Source organism: Microtus oregoni, unplaced genomic scaffold, assembly GCF_018167655.1.
Source record: "Microtus oregoni isolate MIOR12 unplaced genomic scaffold, Mior012 000050F_000, whole genome shotgun sequence".
NCBI classification, from domain to species: domain Eukaryota; kingdom Metazoa; phylum Chordata; class Mammalia; order Rodentia; family Cricetidae; genus Microtus; species Microtus oregoni.
Window position 1 is genome coordinate 386937 of NW_024543224.1, and position 22000 is coordinate 408936.

Consider the following 22000-nt stretch of genomic DNA (forward strand, 5'->3'; position numbering starts at 1 on the left):
TGTTTTTGGAGGGATACCTTGCTCAACCTAGGTATAGGGGGGAGGGCCTTAGTCCTGTCTCAAATTGATATGCCAGATTTTGTTGACTCCACATGGGAAGGAAGCTTTACCTTCTCTGAGGAGTAGATGAAAGGTGGGTGGGGAGCAAGAGAAGGGGAGGGAGTAGAAACTGGGGTTGTTATGTAAAATGAGAAAAGACTGTATTAAAATAAAAAGAAGAAAAGCTGGAAAGAAACAAGCCAAGTTCAGACATTTATAAGTTAAAAACAGAAAGAAAAAAAGCAAAAAGAAAAGGAAAAGAAAGAGTCTGTTTTGTGCCAATGAATTCAAGACTATTCCCCAATTTCTGTTCTATCAGATTCAGTGTATCTGGTTTTATGTTGAGATCTTCGATTCACTTGGACTTGAGTTTTGTACAAGGTGACAGAAATGGATCTCTTTGCATTCTTAAACATCCAGTTGAACCAGTACCATTTGTTGAAGATGCTTTCTTTTTTCCGTTGTATATGTCTGGCTTCTTTATCAAAAATCAGGTTTCATAGGTGTGTGGATTTATGTCTGGATTTTCAATTCAATCCCATTGATCAATGTTTCTGTTTTTATGCCAATACCATGCTTATTTTATTACTATAGCTTTGTAGTATAGCTTGAAATTGAGAATGGTGATACCTTCAGCAGTTCTTTTACTTTTCAGGATTGTTTTTACCTATCCTGTTTTTCTTCATATGGAGCTGAGAATTGTTCTTTCAAGATATGTGAAGAATTGTGTTAGAATTTTTATGGATAGGGTTGCTGAGTCGGGGTGCTGAGGGCAACGGGGTGGGCGGAAATTGCTTTGCTTCAATAGCCTGTCTGCAGCAAGGTAGGCCCTTTGCCAGCGAGGATCCTGGCCAGCAAGGGAACCTGATCCTGTTCCGGGGGACCCATCAGAGTGGTTGGTGAGTGTGTTCTTGACATGCGGCAGGAGCCCAGAAACAGAACACGGACATTCCCTGACCCCCTGCACTTCCTGGTCATTTGGCAGGGGCTGCTCCCTTCTGCTGGGGCCTCTCCCTCTCTAACCCATCCCAGTTTGCACCCAGGAACCTCCTCCCTTCTTCCTCCCTTCTGTGGGGCCATGGGATCTGCCAGGTCAGCCCGTTTTGGCGCTGGAACAGGGTGTGAGGGCAAGAAGCAGACGGGAGTTCCTTTGCTTCAATAACATGCCTGCAGCAAGGTAGGCCCTTTGTCAGCGAGGTCACTGTCCAGCAAGGGAACCTGATCCTGTTCCATAAGATCCATCGGTGATGGAGGAAGGTCATTGGTTAAATAATAAAGAAACTGTGGAGGAGACCCAGTGTTGGGGTGAGTTTCTGGCCCCGCGGCACCAGCCTGGGAAGGGGAGTTCAGAGGTTCCTTGGCCCCCTATCCTTCTTGAGCTCTCTGCAGGGCCTCCACTCGCTGCATACCTCCTCTTTCTTCCTAGCCCACCCAGCTTCCATCCAGAACCCTCCCCACTTTGCCCCACCGCCCTCTTTCTACACATAACATCACCCAGCCCAGCCTGTCTGGGCACTGGGTCCGAATCCTCGGGGCACCCAAGTGGGCGGGAGTCTCTTTGTTTCTATGGCCTGCCTGCACCAAGCAGGGTAGGTGCTTTGTTTGCGACCTGCCCACCAGCAAGGAGGCTGGATCTCTCGGCGCCAGGAGACCCAGCATTGGGCACGGAGGCCTGATCTCTCGGTGCCAGGAGACCCAGCGTTGGGGAGACCCAGCGTTGGGGAGAGACAACGTTGGGGAGAGCCAGCATTGGGTAGGCAAGGGAGACCTGATCCGGTAAAGAAGATCCATAAGGGAGCATTTGGAAGAAGAGATGGGTAGACGCCAAGGCAAGAAGTCGCCCAACAAGCTGAAAAGCAACATGAACCCACCAGAAACCAGTGACCTCACAACGGGAGGACATGAACACCTTAATCAAGAAGAAGTAGAAAAGATTGACTTCATGAAAGTGATTGACACCCTTAAACAGCATGTAAAAAACGCCCTTATAGAAATGGATGAGAAATATAACAGAACGTTTGAAGAATTGAATAAATCAGTGAATGATACCCTAGAAAACCAAGGAAAAACAATCAAACAGATAATGGAAACGGTGCAAGACTAGAAAACTGAAATGGAGGCAAAGAAGAAAACACAAACAGAGGGCCGGCAGGACATGGAAAATTTAAGTAAACAAACAGAGTCTACAGAAACAAGCATAACCAACAGAATACAAGAGTTAGAAGAAAGAATCTCAGATTCTGAAGATACCATAGAGAAAATAAACACTCTGATCAAAGAAAACAGCAAGTCCAACAAACTCTCATCACAAAATATTCAGGAAATATGGGACACAATAAAAAGACCAAACCTAAAAATAATAGGAGTAGAAGAAGGAGAAGAAGTGCAGCTCAATGGTCCAGAAAATATATTTAATAAAATTATAGAAGAAAACTTTCCCAACCTAAAGAAAGAAATACCTATGAAGATTCAAGAAGCTTACAGAACACCAAATAGGCTGGATCAAAAAAGAACATACCCTTGCCATATAATAATCAAAACACAAAATATACAGAATAAGGAAAAAATATTAAGACCTGCAAAGGAAAAAGGCCAAATTACTTATAAAGGTAAACCTATCAGACTTAACCTGACTTCTCCATGGAAACCATGAAAGCCAGAAGGTCCTGGATAGATGTACTGCAGAAACTAAGAGACCATGGATGCAAGCCCAGATTACTATACCCAGCCAAGCTTTCGTTCACTATAAATAGAGAAAATAAAATTTTCCAGGATAAAAACAAATTTAAACAATACGCAGCCACAAATCCAGCATTACAGAAAGTAATAGAAGGAAAATCACTAACCAAGGAGTCCAACAATGACCACAATAACTCAGACATCTAGAGACCCTTCACCAACACAAATCAAAGAAGGGAAACACACAACCTCTACGACTAAAAAATGACCGGAGTTAACAACCACTGGTCATTAATATCACTTAATGTCAATGGACTCAACTCACCTATTAAAAGGCACAGGCTAAGAGATTGGATACGAAAACAGGATCCAACATTCTGCTGTTTACAAGAAACACACCTCAACCACAAAGACAGGCACCTACTCAGAGTAAAGGGCTGGGAAAAGGCTTATCAAGCAAATGGACCTAAGAAACAAGCAGGTGTGGCCATACTAATCTCTAACAAAGTTGACTTGAAACTTAAATCAATCAGAAGAGATGGAGAGGGATATTTTATACTCATAACAGGAACAGTTCAGCAGGATGAAATCTCAATCCTGAACATCTATGCCCCTAATATAAAAGCACCCATGTACGTAAAAGAAACATTACTAAAACTCAAGGCAAGCATCAAACCGCACACACTAATAGTAGGAGACTTCAACACTCCTCTCTCACCAGTGGTCAGGTCAATCAAACAGAAACATAACAGAGAAATAAGAGAATTAATGGAGGTAATGAATCAAATGGACTTAACAGACATCCATAGAACATTCCACCCAAATAGGAAAGAATATACCTCCTTCTCTGCAGCTCATGGAACCTTCTCAAAAATCGACCACATAGTCGGTAACAAAGCAAACATCCACAGTTAAAAAAAATATTAGTAACCACCTGTGTCTTATCAGATCACCACGGATTAAAGTTAGAATTCAACAAAAATGCTACCCTCAGAAAGCCACTAATTCATGGAAACTGAACAGTCAACTACTGAACCATACCTGGATTAAAGAAGAAATTAAGAAAGAAATTAAAGTCTTCCTGGAATTCAATGAAAATAAAGAAACAACATACTTAAACTTATGGGACACTATGAAAGCAGTCCTAAGAGGAAAGTTCATAGCACTAAGTGCCCACTTAAAGAAAACAGAGAAAGCTCACATTGGAGACTTAACAGCCCACTTGAAAGCTCTAGAAAAAAAAGAAGCAGACTCACCTAGGAGGAGTAGAAGACTGGAAATAATCAAACAGAGGGCTGAAATCAACAAAATAGAAACACAGAAAACAATACAAAGAATCAATGAAACAAAAAGCTGGTTCCTGGAGAAAATCAACAAGATTGACAAACCCCTATCCAAACTAATCAAACGGCAGAGAGAGAATTTGCAAATTAATAAGATCAGAAATGAAAAGGGGGACATAACCACAGACACAGAGGAAATTCAGAGAATCATTAGATCTTACTACAAAAGTCTATATGCCACAAAACTGGAAAATGTAAAGGAAATGGACACTTTTTTAGATAAATACCATATACCAAAGTTAAAGCAGGACCAGGTGAACAATCTAAATAGACCTGTTAGTCGCGAAGAATTAGAAGAGGTTATCAAAAACCTCCCTACCAAAAAAAGCCCAGGACCAGATGGTTTCAATGCGGAATTATACCAGAACTTCCAAGAAGACCTAATACCTATACTCCTTAATGAATTTCACAATATAGAAACAGAAGAGTCATTGCCAAATTCCTTTTATGAAGCTACAGTTACTCTGATACCAAAACCGCACAAAGACTCAACCAAGAAAGAAAATTATAGACCAATCTCACTCATGAATATCGATGCAAAAATCCTCAACAAAATACTGGCAAACCGAATCCAAGAACACATTAGGAAAATTATCCATTATGATCAAGTAGGCTTCTTCCCAGAGATGCAGGGCTGGTTCAACATACGAAAATCTATCCAATGTAATCCAGCATATAAATAAACTGAAAGAAAAAAACCATATGATCATTTCATTAGATGCTGAAAAAGCATTTGAGAAAATTCAACACCCCTTTATGATAAAAGTCTTGGAGAGAATCGGGATACAAGGGTCATACCTAAATATAATAAAAGCTATATACAGCAAGCCGACAGCTAAAATCAAATTAAATGGAGAGAAACTCAAAGCCATCCCACTAAACTCAGGAACACGACAAGGCTGTCCACTCTCTCCATACCTCTTCAATATAGTACTTGAAGTTCTAGCAACAGCAATAAGACAACATAAGGGGATCAAGGGGATTCAAATTGGTAAGGAAGAAGTGAAACTTTCGTTATTTGCAGATGATATGATAGTGTACTTAAGTGACCCCCAAAACTCCACCAAATAACTTTTACAGCTGATAAACAGCTTTAGTAATGTGGCAGGATACAAGATCAACTCCAAAAAATCAGTTGCCCTCTTATACACAAAGGATATGGAAGCAGAGAGGGAAATCAGAGAAGCTTCACCTTTCATGATAGCCACAAACAACATAAAATATCTTGGGGTAACTCTAACCAAGGAAGTGAAAGATCTGTTTGACAAGAACTTTAAGGCATTGAAGAAAGAAAATGAGGAGTATACCAGAAAATGGAAGGACCTCCCTTGCTCTTGGATTGGGAGGATCAACATAGTAAAAATGGCAATTCTACCAAAGGCAATTTATAGATTCAATGCAATCCCCATCAGGGTCCCATCAAAATTCTTCTCAGATCTTGAGAGGACAATAATCAACTTTATATGGAAAAACAAAAAACCCAGGATAGCCAAAACAATCCTATACAATAAAGGATTGTCTGGAGGCATTACCATCCCTGACTTCAAACTCTATTACAGAGCTACAGTGATGAAAACAGTGTGGTACTGGCATAAAAACAGAGAAGTCGACCAATGGAATCGTATAGAAGACCCGAATTTTAACCCACAAACCTATGAACACCTCATTTTTGATAAAGGAGCCAAAAGTATACAATGGAAGAAAGAAAGCATCTTTAACAAATGGTGCTGGCATAACTGGATATCAACCTGTAGAAGAATGAAAATAGACCCATATCTATCACCATGCACAAAACTCAAGTCCAAATGGATTAAAGACCTCAATATCAGCCCGAACACATTGAACCTGATAGAAGAGAAAGTGGGAAATACCCTACAACAGATGGGCACAGGAGATCGCTTCCTATGTATAACCCCAGAAGCACAGACATTAAGGACAACATTGAATAAATGGGACCTACTTAAACTGAGAAGCTTCTGTAAAGCAAAGGACACTGTCACTAAGACACAAAGGCAACCTACTGACTGGGAGAAGATCTTCACCAACCCCGCAACAGACAAAGGTCTGATCTCCAAAATATATAGAGAACTCAAGAAACTAGACTTTAAAATGCTAATTAACCCAATTAAAAAATGGGGCACTGAACTGAACAGAGAATTCTCAACAGAAGAAGTTCAAATGGCCAAAAGACACTTAAGGTCATGCTCAACTTCCTTAGCAATCAGGGAAATGCAAATCAAAACAACTTTGAGATATCATCTTACACCTGTCAGAATGGCTAAACTCAAAAACACCAAGGATAACCTTTGCTGGAGAGGCTGTGGAAGAACGGGTACCCTCATCCATTGCTGGTGGGAATGCAATCTTGTGCAACCACTATGGAAGTCAGTGTTTCGGTTTCTCAGGAAATTCGGGATCAACTTACCCCTGGACCCAGCAATACCACTCTTGGGAATATACCCAAGAGATGCTCTATCAAATGACAAAAGCATTTGTTCAACTATGTTCATAGCAGTATTATTTGTAATAGCCAGAACCTGGAAACAACCTAGATGCCCTTCAATGGAAGAATGGATGAAGAAAGTATGGAATATATACACGCTAGAGTACTACGCTGCGGTAAAAAACAATGACTTCTCGAATTTTGCATGCAAATGGATGGAAATAGAAAACACTATCCTGAGTGAGGTGTCCCAGACCCAAAAAGATGAATATGGGATGTACTCACTCATAATTGGTTTCTAGCCATAAATAAGGACCACGGAGTCTACAAGAGGTGAACCTAAAGAAGCTAAGGAAGAAGGTGAACCGAAGGAAAAACATATAGTTGTCCTCTTCGCTAAGGGAAGTAGACCAAATTTCCGGGGAGAAAATGGGATCTTGGGGGGGGGATGGGTGTAAGGGGAGATGGGGAGAGAAAAGGTAGAAGGGAAGGAGGGGGGACCTGGGAAACGGGAGAATTGGGATAAAGGAAAGGTGGATAGGGGAGCACGGAACCACAATTCTTAGTTAAGGGAGCCACTTTAGGGTGGACAAGCGACTTGACCCTAGAGGGGCTCCCTAGTGCCCAAGATGAGGTTCCCAGTTAGTTCCTTGGGCAGCTGAGGATTGGGAACCTGAAATGACCCTATCCTAGAGCAATACTGACGAATATCTTGCATATCATCATAGAATCTTCATCTGGTGATGGATAGAGATCGAGACAGTGACCCACACAGGAGCACTGGACTGAGCTCCCAAGGTCCCAAGGAGGAGCAGAAGGAGGGAGAACATGAACAAAGAATTCGGGACCACGAGGCGTGCATCCACCCACTGAGACAGAGGAGCTGATCTACGGGGAGCTCACCAAGGCCAGCTGGACTGTGACCGAAAAAGCATGGGATAAAACCGGACTCTCTGAACATGGCGAACAATGAGGGCTGATGAGACACCAAGGACAATGGCAGGGGGTTTTGATCCTACTTAATGTGCTGGCTTTGTGGGAGCCTAGCCAGTTTGGATGTTCACCTTCCTAGATATGGACGGAGAGGACCTAGGACTTAACACAGGGCAGGGAACCCGGACTGCTCTGTGGACTGGAGAGGGAGGGGGAGAGGAGTGGCGGGAGGGGGAGAAGGGTGGGAGGAGGGGGAGAAGGGTGGGAGGAGGGGGAGAATTGTGTGAGGAGGGGAAGGGAAATGGGAGGAGGTGGAAACTTGTTTTTTGTTTATGTTTTTTTTTCTTCTTTTCGCAATAAAAAAAAGGAAAAAAAATGCAATGCACAATTAAAAATTAAGCTTAATAGTCATTTATAATTGTGAAACCCTCACCCCTTATTCTCAAAGGGGCAAGAAGAAATTTCCTAGCAGAGTGTTTTCCCAGGAAGATAGTGGCCTTCCCCTCTCCCACCTGGGAGATTCTGTTGAACACAAGGTCACTGAGCTCAGCCAAGCCAGCCACCTGGTACAGGCTGATAAAGATAGCCTAACTCAGGAACAGGGGCCTTGCTCTAATAACAAGAAAAAAGCTGTCTTAACAGAATGGGAGGGAGTAAAATTCCTTGCATCTGTGCCAAAGCAGCTTCAAAGATTCTCTTTGTAGTTATGCCTTTAAAAGCTTACCCCACAGAGGAGATACAACTCTTCTCTATCTCTTTGTAATAAGGATGGAGATGAGTTCCAAACATGTTTGTATTATGCTGATTAAACCTTGCTTATTACAGTCTGAAAAAAAAACAAACAAATTAAAAAAACTATAGTTATTATGGTACGTAATAGATAATCACTTGACTATCTATCAGATAGCATACATCAAAATTAACCACCTTCACAAATTGTGTGTATTTTAAAAACTAAATTTGGTTTCAGTGGCAATTAAATTTATATTTGAGGACTGCCCTTCCCTTTGCTGGTCTGAGAGAAACAGAAAAATAACAGATCTAGATTGCCTATCTCATTCAATTACAGCATTCGCCTAAGGCTAAACCCAAAATTCTATGGAATGCATTAGGTCTTATTCCAGAGGCTAGCCTGGGTTTGAGGGAAGGGATAAAAATGTCTCTTTAAAAAGATAGTAACCATGGAAAACTACTTATTAAGGAGTTTCTACAAGTAGTAGGGAAAGGGTTTTGTTTTGTTTTGTTTGATAAATAAAATAAAATTAAATAAATAAATAATAAATAAAATAAATAAAATAATTAAATAATAAAATAAAATAAAATTAAAAAAAACCACATCAAACCATTCTATTATGGTGTTGTTTAGTACATAAATTAAACTAATAAACATAAGTATATTTTTTAAAACTCAATAATGAAGTCTCAAAATTAATATCAGAATCTTGACTTTTCATATAGAATTTGCAACCTTGTAATAGCATTGCAAAATATTGGCATCATTGATGGCTATTGAATATTAAAGGTATCACAATATTTAAAAGAATGGGTGAAGTTGTGGTACTTGAGTGGTTGAGGGCAGGGGTCTATAATGAGCCTCTCCTTTTGCTTTTTCCCCTGGAGCACATAAGACCCATAAACACTTTAGGGAAACATGAGGTTTCCAGAATAGAAGCCTTTGCCAACACCACGCTGCCATTCAGGAATCTCCCTGAGCTCCCTTGCTCCATGTGTTCTGCATCATTTAATTTTTGCTCTGTGTAGCTTGTATCCCAGAGGTCAGCTCCAGTTAAGGAAGCATTTAAGGTGACTGTAAGAAAACAGGCTGGGGACAAGGTGACAAGATGCTTCTTTGGCTTTGCTTTCCTGATGATGACATTGATTTATGGTGGAGCCTACAGCCAGGCCTGGAACTCATAGGCCACCGTGCCAATGTTATGAAAAGGCACCAGGGAGTCTTTTGCACAGTGTTTCTGTGTTAACCTGATAACAACCCTCAGATGTAAAGCTTCTCTTTACAACCACAGTCACAATAAGATCTGAAAGAACATTCATGGTCCTGACTGTCCTGTGCTCACTTTTGTCCTAGTTCCTCCGTGCTTTTTCCTCCTTTTGGAAGAGCTCCTTGCACAGTCAATGAATGCGTTTCTGTATCCTTCATTTGAATAATCCATCTCATCCTATTTCTTCCAAACTCACATGATGGAGTTCAAGTTCTCCATGAACGTGGATCTGCAGATAATCTTATGTTGTCATACTTTCATAGCCCTGAGAAATTAACCCTTAAATCTCCCACAGATATTCAAGTTAGAGGGTGTTTCTGTCTCTAATACAGAATAGTCTTCTATTTGCATGTGATTTATGGGTACTTTAAGTTATTTCTAGATTGTTTGTAATGCCTAATATAGTATAAATAACCACTGTCCTATTTAGGGAATAAACACAAGAAAATGTTCTGCACATATTTAGTAGGCATGTAATTTTCTTAGGATATTTTTGATCTGCAATTGGTTTAATAAGCAATGAGTTTAATATGAAACTCTATAAAATTCATCTTTATATGCAAATTCATACCCATGTACATACACTGCTCAGTTATATGCACACTTCTCAGGTAAAGTAAAACTATTTGCTCATGCCTTAACATGTTTCTTTTCTCAATATCCTTCCCAGTGGTAGATTCTCAGCCTAGATTTAATACTCTGGATTTCCACTGCTATACAGAAAGAACTTAATAGAAGGACTCAGACTCCATTGTATGCTGAGTCAGGTGTGCAGAGTGGAGAAGAAAATGTGGGGTAGTGTAGCAAGAGGCTACAGGTTCTTTCCTTTTGTGAAACCATTATGAAGTCTCTCAGTTAATGCCTAGAAGGTAATGGAGAGGGGTACATTGTTCTAATGGAAGAAAATCATAGGACTGACTTTACCTCAAACATAGATCAACCCAACTGTAAATTAACTTTGCCAGGTACTCAGATATTTTGCTGCATATAAATGTTCTATATTTCATAATATTCATTAACTTTTGACGATTATTATTAAAGTCCTGACTCTGTATTAAAGAAAGGAAAACAGAGGCCAAGAAGAGTGACCCATCTAAGATAGGAAGAGTAAAACTACAGAAATGGGAATTGCTTTAGATTTCAAGAAGAGTACTGGAGATCTTAGAATTAGACATGACTATCATGTAGATATAAATAAATCATCTTGGCTTGAGGAAGGAAAGCCACGATGGTGATAATTTTAACAAAGATATTTATGTCACATAAACTCAGATCTAAATCTAGGAAGTATAACATTTTTACTCTGGTTCCATTGTATCCATTTTGTGTTTTAAATATTAATGATAATACCTTATTTATTCTTCTAACCAAGAGCCCCAAAGAGGAGTATTCTTGTGTGGTAAGTGTGTGAACAACATTTGTTGGTTACATTGTAAATAAATTATAACTTATAATATTTGACAATTTATTGCTGAATTCTTATATGTCTAATTCTAAGCTTTATGAAGAACATGTAGGAGGAATAGATTCATTTTGAACAAACAATGCCTTAAACTCAGATTTTGAAAATAATATTTTTCTATTCACAGATACTTTCTACAACGAGGAATAGCAGAAAATAAGGGAAAAACTAGGATGAAAGAAGAATCAAACTGTCTTTTGTAGTGATATTTTGTTTATGTTTTAACAAATAAAGCTTACCTAAAGATCAGAGTGCAGAGCTAAAACACTAGAAGCCAGGGAGTGGTGGCACGCACCTCTCTGTGAGTTCAAGGCCACGCTGGGCTACACAAGATTAAAAAGAGACAGGGTTTCTCTATGTTTCAATTCTGGCTGTCTGGAACTTACTCTGTATTCCATGCTGCCCTTGAACTGACAGATATCCACATGCCTCTGCCTCCTGCCTCTCGCGTGCTGGGATTAAAAGTGTACCCTACCACTACCTGGCCTTTCCACTTTTTTGCTGGTGTTTTGTTTGTTTGTTTGCTTGTTTTTTTGAAAGGATTTCTACAGCTTTGAAGCCTGTCCTGAAACTTGCTCTGTAGACCAGGCTAATCTTGAACTCAAAAACATCTACCTGCTTCTGCCTCCTGAGTGCTGTGAATAAAGGTGTATGCCACTACTGTCTGGCCTTTCCACTTATCAATCAAGCATTGTTTTCCCTGACTCTCAACCCTCTTTAGAGGGACACAGAGTCTCTGTCATTGGTCTTTTAGCTCATGTTTTGACCCTTCAATTTTATCTTTCTCCTGACCTTCTGCCTATTTCACTGCCTTTCTTCAGCTGGATATAGCTTGTGGTTGCTCTGTCTGCCAAATATTTGTTTCTTTTTCAAATCTCATCTCACATCTCAATACAATTAAACTTTATAAGGAAACTCCCCTCTCTCTGTAGCTAGACTTACATTCTTTTCTCCTTTACTGGTCCCATGATTTAATTTTTAAACGTCTAGAGGACTACACACTGAAGTAAAAACATCACACAGTGCTGGAATAATTTGTACGCACATTTCTCTTCTTTTTCCAGATATGAACTCTTTGGGAGTCTAACTTCTATATCTCCATGTTGCTAGCACCGAGCAGAATCACTAGAACAGTGATTCTGAGCAAGAGCTGAACACTTGTTAAATATAACCCAGCAAAAAGAAACACTTAATTTCAGGTCTATAATGCTAGCCGCTGGGAGACTATGAAAGTAAGATTGCTGAAAACCCAAAGCCAGTGAGAGCTCATCTCAAGACTCTCTCTCTCTCTCTCTCTCTCTCTCTCTCTCTCTCTCTCTATATATATATATATATATATATATATATATATACACACACACATACATATATATGTGTGTGTGTATTTGATTATATATTATATTAATACTATCCCATATTTAAATATATAGTGCATATTATATACTCCAGATATTAGCATACTCACTGTATTTGACTATATATTATAATAATATCCCATATTTAAATATATAGTGCATGTTGTATACTCTAGATTTTAGCATGCGCACACAACACACACACACACACACACACACACACACACACACACACACACACACACACAGATTTATCTGAGAGAAGTGACTGAGAAGAGCTTTTCCTCATACTGGCAATGTTAATTACTGTGCTTAACAGTAAGAAGCAGCATAGCCCAGACCTTTCACTGGAGCTCACTCCAAGGCAGCCTCTGGTAATTCAGGGTAAAACTGCCTGCAGTATTGCTTCCTATTACCTAGAATGATTCTTGTTGCAGGAAAGAATCACAGACAACCCAAGCACTCTTCTAGAATGTTCAAGGTGAAAGAGAAAGCTAACGACTGGCCAAGTCTACAGTGCTAACTATGGGATGCTGCTTCAGAGGCGAAGCCAACAGAGCTGCACTCCCATTGACTTTTAGGACCACACAGCAGTGCTTCCGCATGGCAGTGAGCTCAGATTTGTGACGTGAGAAGGCCTTGGCAGACAGCCACAGAGTAACACCAGATTCCACAGTTCCGTTTAGCTCTATTTTGCTCTGATTTCTTAATTTTCTCATTTCCCATTTCAGATGTGTTAAATCGAGTGTTGGAATTAAATCACCGGAACGAAGCATTTGAGAACCGCGCTTCCTTTCTCTGTACTTTGTCAGAGAAGCACTCATGTGTGGTCGCACATCACAACAGCTTCCTAGACTTGTATTTGAGGATTAGAGTTGGTGTGAAGATGGGACAACTTGATGATTTTTCTCTTTGGGGAGGACTTGAGGAAGATACTCCATTGCCTACTCAGAATGACTTGCCTGGGAGCTTAGCAAATTCCCTAAGTAGGTAGGGCAGAATGGGGCCAGTTCATAATAATGAATCTTGAAAACTTGCCCTTTGCCTTCTGAATGAATTAATCTCGACTGGATTAATGTTCACTCTAGGTGATAGTTGTCGGGGCTTCCCTGTGAGGTTCAGCAGTCCTTTCCTAGATGTTGCTTTTTGGTGTCCCCCAGATTAACTTAAGCCTGCTCACCTCCTACCGATAAGTCAGTTAATTGGACGGCCCTGAGTTTTCTTCCAGGCACACAGCCAGAGGCGTCATGGATAAAGGATGAAAGACTGTAAATGAAGATAAGCGTGTGGGTGGGAAGGACTGAGTCTCAGTTTCTAGCTGACACGAGGCCAAGAATTTTAAGGACCTGATTAAGTCTATGTCTTTTAAAGGGCAACCGTATAAACAGAATTTTTTGGCAAACCGAAATAAAACTTGTGGTTGATCTTAAAAAAAAAAAAAAAGAAATTGGTAGGCCACATTTGTAAAGGTTTAGTATGGGAAGGGGCACTGTCCTCTGTGAACTGATAGTGGAGCTGACCTGAGGTAAAATGGGATGCATTGTTTCCTGCATTAGTGCCCAAGTCCAGAGAATCAGTTTTCCAAATCTAGTGCCTCCTGTAAAAAAAAGAATGGAGATACACTTTTACCAGAGAAAAGATTAAGTACAAAAGCTAGTTTGGAACTTCCTGATTTAGGCAGATAGGGATGAGGTGCTTTATGGGGAGAATTGTAAAACCTGAGACAGTCTAAAGACAGTGAAGAATTCAGAGCCAGTAGTCAGGGAGGTTGGAAGGGCACCAGAGAAACTTTGGCTGATTTCACACTTTGGCAGCCTGTCTAACAAACTTTGGCCAGAGATCTTTCCCACTGCAATGTCCCCTTTAGAGAAAACGGGGAAGAATTTCACAGAAACAATACCATTAGCTTTTCAAATATACTTCATATTTGTTGAAAAAGAAGAAAACTATGTTATATACATGTAGTAGTTGAAAAACATATCATGCTAATTGTCATGTGCTTTTCTCATGATGTGAGGTCCTTTAAATTAGAACCTATCTTGAGATTTTGTATTTGCATTCTGGCAGCTAATCACAGCATAGATATTAGACAAGTAGAGGGGTAGTCAGGTAGATAAATAAACAAGACATTATATATCCATAATGTCTATTTTTAAAATGTCTGAAATTGTTAAAAATTGTTAGGGCTTGAAATGACACCCTTAAGAAGATGGAGAACAGTTTTGCACCAGCTCTTGGCAGGCCCTTTCTGTTTCCTCAATAAGCAAAAACACCAAAGCTTAAGGTGTGTCCACCACCTCCGGCCCCTCTGACATTGGGAGAAACAATAACCTTCTGTAATAAAAAAAAAATGGCTCCTTGTCTCAGAGATCAGAATGACTCAGGAGGAGAGTGATTAAGAGAAAAATATTATCAGGATAAAAGATGACTGCTTAAATCAGGAGCTCAAAACACTCAAAGAAAATTGGTAATTTATTTCAAACTATTTTCCATTTTTCAACCTGTAAATGCTCTTGTCTCGTCTGGTTTTATATCTCTAAGACCTTCACCAACTCTAAATTAAAATATCACATTCTAACAGATTGTCTCAGCACTTTCTAAGACCTAAGAATGGGGCTTACAAGGGACTCATTTGAATAGGTAGATGAAGGTAAAACAGCACATAGCATCTAGTGTTCTACATCAAAGAAAAGGTTGCTATGAGCTCACAGTTAAGGACCATGAAAAATAATAGACAATTGCTGCATCTGTTTTTATGAAATGTTCTACTCTTGGGTTTACCTTGTATGAATTTGGCCAAATATCATTGCCAACAATCTTATTGTTGTTTTATTGCTGTAGTAAAACATGATGACCAAAAGCAGTTTGGAGAGGAAAGGTTTTATTTTATTTTACAGCTTGTAGTCCCTCCCTCATTCAGGGAAATCAGGTCCGGAATTTAAGGCAGGAATCTGGAGGCAGGAACTGATGCAAAAGTTGAGGAATAATGTTGACTGGCTTGCTCTCTATGGCTTGCACAGCCTTCTTTTTTTTATGGCACCCAAGATCATCATTCCAGAGCTGGAACTGACCACAGTGAGTTGGGTCGTCTGTCACTAATAATAAGTCAAGAAAATGCACGACAGACTTTCTCAGAGGCTAGTCTTGTGGGGGCATTTCCTCATTTGAGTTTCTCTCTTCCAAATTGACTCAAGTTTTTGTCAAGTTGATACAAAGCAAGCCAGCATAACTGACCCCTAGTAGAGACACAAATACATCACTGTTAAACCATAACCCTTCTTTTCATATTGTCCTAAGTATGTCATACTAATTTCAATGATCACAATATAAAACATATTCCAAACTTTAAAAGTCCATCAGTCTTTAAAACTCAAACACTTGAAATGTTTTGTCTCTTTACCGTGATCCTAGAGAAGCTAAATAAGAAGGTGAACCCAAAGAAAAACATATAGGCATCCTCCTGAATATTAACCTTCATCAGGTGATGAAAGGAGACAGAGACCCACATTGGAGCACCGGACTGAAGTCTCAAGGTCCAAATCAGGAGCAGAAGGAGAGAGAGCACGAACAAGGAACTCAGGACCGGGAGGGGTGCACCCACACACTGAGACAATGGGGATTTTCTATGGGGAACTCACCAAGGCCAGCTGGCCTGGGTCTGAAAAAGCCTGGGATAAAACCGGACTCGCTGAACATAGCGGACAATGAGGACTAATGAGAACTCAAGAACAATGGCAATGGGGTTTTGATCCTACTACACGTACTGGCTTTCTGGGAGCCTAGGCAGTTTGGATGCTCACCTTACTAGACCTGGATGGAGGTGGGTGGTCCTTGGACTTCCCACAGGGCAGGAAACCCTGATTGTTCTTTGGGCTGGCAAGGGAGGGGGACTTTATCGGGGGAGGGGGAGGGAAATGGGAGGCGGTGGCAGGGAGGAGGCAGAAATCATAAATAAATAAATAAATAAATAAATAAATAAATAAATAAAAGAAACGAACTATCTACAAATATATACTCTTGCAACTGAAAGCTTCATGAATAAAGCCACATGAAGTTAAGGTGGAATTGCTGCTCTCCACATGAAGTTAAGGTGGAACTGCTGTTCAGGGAAGGGCGGCTGCCATCCAGCAAGGTTCCACCCGGACTCTTGCTTATAAATAGCATCATGGTTTCCATGTAAACAGATGGATTTTGTAAAGTGTTAATGTCTGTCTTCTCCCAGAGTTTAAAACTTTTCTTCAGAGAAATCATTAAAATTCTTTAGAAATTCTTTTAAATTTTTTATTATTTCTAGTACTATTGAAAATTGTATTTCATTTTAATCTTTAGGTGTTTACTGCTACAGAATGAACAATTCTGTTACTATGATCAATTCATTTATTTTCTAGATACTGAAGAAAGATGAAGCTAACACGAATCACATCCCTTTATCACCTTTTTCTTTGTTCCTGTTCAGTGGCACTGAATACTGTGTAACCACCACTGCCATCCATCTTTAGAACTCATCCCAACCAGCAGCTCCTTCCCAGCCAAATATATTTGATTATATATCAAATATATATAATCCATAGACATTTTGACTGCTCTCACCACCATGTGGTTATTTTAATTAGTGCTACTCCCCTTGTTTACCAAACACTTTTCCTATTTACTACTAAAACGCTTGCCCCCTTATTTATTTTCTTTCAGAGGTGTGAACTTTGACAGCTTGCCATACTCTTGTGGATAGTCCCATGCATATATGTGTAGCACTAAGTAGATTTAGTGGGTTACTAAAATAAAAGTTAGTGGTTGTAATATATGCAGGTTGCTGTGTAGAGGGAAAATAGGGGTAGTGAGAAACAGGAAATGTAGAATTGATAGGACCACAATTCATTGTAAACAAGTGTGATAGTCTTTTAAATTTAAATATTTAAATAATTTAAAAAATAGCAAAAATGGATTCTTTGGACCTTTGTGTGTTTCCCTATATAATTTTCATATTCAATGTTACTATTATGAATGTTAAAAACCAAAAGAAAATGTCTGATAACTAAATGCAGTTTTCACTTTTTTAATTTGGAAATGCTTCTATTTTTATACATTAAATGTTTTCTTAATTGCTTAAAGGCCAAATTTAATCTTACATTTTGTAAAACTGAGAGTTTACTAGTGGCAGAAACTGTTTTCAAGTGGAAAGAAATGTAATTGTCTTAAAAAAAGACAGACATTAGTTATTACTCCCACCCAATGTTGATGTATTTGATGTTCCAATGTATATGCCATTGTATACACCATCAAATGTAAACCATCAACAAAATAAAAAACAAATAGAGGTCAAAAAATAAAATATTCAAAGTAAAAAAAGATCCAAAGTGTCTCTAAAATATCCAGTCTCTAAAATTCCAAAGTCTCTTTAGGAGTCCAAAGTCTCAGTCAAGCGGTGGTGGCTCACACCTTTAATCCCAGCACTCGGGATGTAGAGGCAGGCGGATCTCTGTGAGTTCGAGGCCAGCCTGGTCTACAAGAGCTAGTTTCAGGACAGGCTCAAAAGCACCACAGAGAAATCTTGTCTCGAAAAAGAAAACAAAACAAAACCAAAAGCTCAAGTCTCTTAGCTGTGGGGCCCTGTAAGATTAAAAAACAAAACAAAACAAAAACAAGTTCAACACTTTCTTACTCTCAGAGGGAATAATCATGGCATAGTAACAATCAAATCAAATAAAAACCAAACTCCACAAAGTCTAGCAGTGTAAGGTTCAGTATTAGGCTTCTGGGATTCATAAGCTTCTAGTTTCAAAGGGTTTGATACAGCACACACAGCTTGTCTTTTAGGCTCAGGCCTGCTCCACTCCACAGCTGTTGCTGTCCTTAGCAGTCATCCCATGATACTTGCATCTCCAAAATGCTGAGATCTTTGAAGCAGCTGGGCTTCATTTTCACAAATAACCTCTCCTGGATTTTCTTCAGGGTCTCTATCCCTGACACATGGTGCCAAGCCTCAATTTCTTTCCATGACCCCTTCAATTCTGGGCCTTCTACTGAAACTGAAGCTACACCTTCACCAATGGGCTCTCCTGGTCTTTCTTTGATATCTGCAGCCCCGTCACACAGGACCACGCCTCAGCTTCTTTCCACGACCCCTTCATGCCATTTTGGAGACTATTACAAACTACCAAGTTCAAGTGCCAGCTCAAGGTATAGCCTTGGCATTCTCTAAGATGACAGCCTCTGTGTGCTAATCCTAAGGAAACACTTCCCAGGAGATTTGGCCTTAAAATGCTTTGTTTTCTTAATCATAGCTGATTCTTCAGCCCTGGCTGGATAGTATCAATTGTCCCAGTGAACTAGCAGTTTCACTGTAGTGATTCTTATTTCAAAATATTGATGGTCCCAGTAGAGTCTTTAAGAGCCTCTCAAACTTTACTCTGAAACTTCACAAGACAGGCCTCCATTGTCTACAATACTCTCGACATTCTTAGTTCTTCTAAATTCGCACAGAACCGTCCACTGAGCTCTGACCACTCAACAGCTTCTCTAGAACAAATTTTAAAGTCTTCCTATAATTCTCTCCAAAACATGGTCAAGTCGGTCACAGCAATACACCATGTACTGATACAAATTTCTGTCTTAGTTAGGGCTTTTATTGCTGTGAATAAACACCATGACCAAAAGAAAACTGGAGAGAAAAGGATTTTTTATCTTATAACTTATAACTTGGTGTTTGTTATCCAGGAAAGTCAGGGCAGGAACTCATGGAAGAAAGCTGGAAGTAGAAACTGAAACAGATGCTATGGAGGAGTATTATTTACTGGCTTGCTGTTCATAATTGGCTTAGCCTTCTTTCTTATGGCATCCAGAATTACCAGCCCAGCGGTGACACCACCCACAGTGCGCTAGGCCCTCACACATCAATCTTTAATCAGAAGCCAATCTGGCAGGGGATTTTTGTCAATTGAAGTTCCCTCTTCCATAATATTCTACTTTGTGTCAAACTGATATAAAACTAGCCAGCAGAACAACCTAGACCTAAATCATAAATGAGGAAAATAATACCTACCTTCTTTGTCTGACTCACAGGCTATTTTAAGGTTATAAGACATAGTTAAAGTATAATTCAAAACAAATGGAAATTTCTCTTGTACCTCCTTATTTTACAGAGATATTTTTTCTGAAGCCAAGAGCTATTACTGTACTTGCTCAAAAAGCTGCCATATAACCTAGCGGTAACATTCTTGAGAATATACCCCAAACCATTTTAATCAATGTGCCACAGAGATACCTGCACATTGATGTTTATTACAGAAGCACTCACAATAGTCAAATCATGGAATCGACCTAGATTCCCATCAGCAGATGAATTGATAAAAAAGGTGTGACATATATTCACAGTGTAATTTTATTCAGCTGTAAAGAAGAATGAAACTATATTTGCAAGAAAATATATGAAACTTGAGATTATCTTAAGTGAAATAAGCCACACTCATTAAAGTCAGTATTTTTAGGTAATTATGAATGGTGTTGTGTATCTAATTTCTTTTTATTTTGTCTGTCATTGGTATATGGGAAGGCTATTGATTTTTGTGTATTAATTTTTTAGCCTTACACTTTACTAAAAGTGTTTGTCAGCCCTAAGAGTTTTCTGGTGGATTTTTTAGGTATCTTATGCATAAAATCATATCATCTACCAATGAAGATACTTTTACTTTTTACTTCCTATTTTTATTCCTTTTGCTTGGTTCTCTAGTCTTATTGCCCTAATACTTCCAATACTATGTTAAATGAGTAGAGACTGTGAAACCTATCTTGTTCTTGATTTTAATAAAGATGCTTTCTGTTTTCCCCATAGTGTAATGTTGCTCATAGCTTTGTCATATATGCCCTTTATTATGTTGAGATACTTTACTTCTCTTCCTAATTTTGCAAGAACTTTTTTTCATTAAGGGTGTTGGATTTTGATAAATGCATTTTCTATACCTATTGGAATGTGGAATGTGATTTCTGTCCTTGACTGCATTTTATAGAGGTATATTATTTGTGTTTTAAGAAATAAAACTTCCTTGAAGATCAATGCAAATCAGTCAGACTAGACAGCAGTACAGGCCAGTAAGTGGTGGCAAACACCTTTAATCCCACCTGCTACACTAGTTAACCATAGGGGCCAAGCTATGGTGGTGCACACTTTTAATTTTAGCACTAGAGAAGAATATAAGACAGAAGGAGACAGGTCTCATGCTCATTGTCAATCTGAGGATTCGTGAAGGCAAGATCACTCATTTTCAATCTGAGGTAGAGATAAGAGCCAGTGGCTGGCTGCCTTGCTTTTCTGATCTTCAGCTTGAACCCCAATATCTGTTTGTGGGTTTTTATTATTTGTGATACATCATTCATGTAATGTGTTGCATTTATTGATTTTCATATGTTCAAGCATTCCCGTATCCCTGGAGTAAAGACAACTTGGTCATGGTGTATTACCTTTTTCAAACAATACATATGATATATCCACAAAGGGCTTTTAGATACTGTAGGGAGATATAGTTAATAAGTAAGCATATATAAAGGGCCTGTTCTATCCTTGATAAATGAAAAGCACAGAGAAGACTAGGGTCATATAAATCTACTCTTATATGAACTGAACAATCAAAATATTTTGCTGTTAATTGTATGTTTACATTGGAAGCAAAATTATCAATAAATGTGAAGTGAACAAACACTGAATATATATTATATATATATATTTATAATTTTTCTTTCCATTCACATACAATAGTCACTGAACATCCACTGCAATATTTCTATGTCAGTTTTTTCCAAGTTTTGTTCTCAATGTTTGCATAATAAATTTATAACACTTTGGTTTTAAATACCATTTCCCTGATGAATAATAATGTTATAAACTTTCAGGTTTTTAACTACTTATTTGGGTATATTTTTTGAGATCTTAATTCATATCTTTTTTGTATTGGATTATATCATTATTGTAGAATTCTTTTAAGTCATTCTTTCTAAGTCTTAGACTTCCTTTCTTTACTGTGTCTGCTAACAATTGAACTCAGACCTGGAAAAAACAGTTTTTCAACTTCATCTCCAATGGGACATGCTTTTGAGTTTTGCTGAGCACTTTTTGTCTAACTCATTATTAGTTTCCTATTACAGTTGTAGCACATTATATTAATATAGTGTCTTAAAATAACATGCTTATTATCTTAATTCTGAGAGTCAGAAACATAAAATGCCTCTTGTGGAGCTAAAATTACATTGTTGAATAAGTTATTTTACCTTGGAGTCTTGGAGACAATCTTTTTCTTTGCCTTCTACCTTATAGAGTTCATTTGTATTCCTTATTGTGTGGCCCCCTTCTTCTACCTTTAAAGATCATCATTCCAACTTCTGTATTCATCTTTTTGTGTACATTTATGTACCTATTGTTTTCCTCTAATAAGGACCTTTGTGATTACTGTGGGTACACCACTTTGACCCAGGACAATGCCCCCTTTTCAACTATTTTAATTATGCCTTCAAAGTCCCTTTCACCATGTAAGACAAAATATTTACTGGTGCCAGGGACAAAAAGGAGAAAACTTTGTGGAATCACGTATCTGCTTTCAGACAATGCTCTTGTATACTGTAAAGATTTATCACTCATATTGGTTTAATAAAATGTTGATTGGCCAGTAGCCAGGCAGGAAGTATAGGTAGGGAAACCAGAGTAGGAGAATTCTGGGAAGAGGAAAGGCGGAGACACAGTCACCAGCCAGACATAGAGG

At 38.9% G+C, this 22000-nt stretch overlaps 1 long non-coding RNA gene across 3 annotated transcripts in view; it reads right to left on the reverse strand.

Moving 5' to 3' along the window:
- Nucleotides 1–13802: 13802 nt before the first annotated feature.
- The window catches only part of LOC121436625, a 38742-nt gene continuing 30544 nt past the window's right edge, over nt 13803–22000 (reverse strand). For 2 of the 3 annotated variants that reach the window (XR_005972719.1, XR_005972720.1), the window contains exon 4: nt 15192–15490. This is a non-coding gene — a long non-coding RNA (uncharacterized LOC121436625). Of the gene's footprint in view, nt 13852–15191; nt 15491–22000 lie in introns of those variants that run through there. The other variant, XR_005972721.1, reaches the window with a different exon arrangement.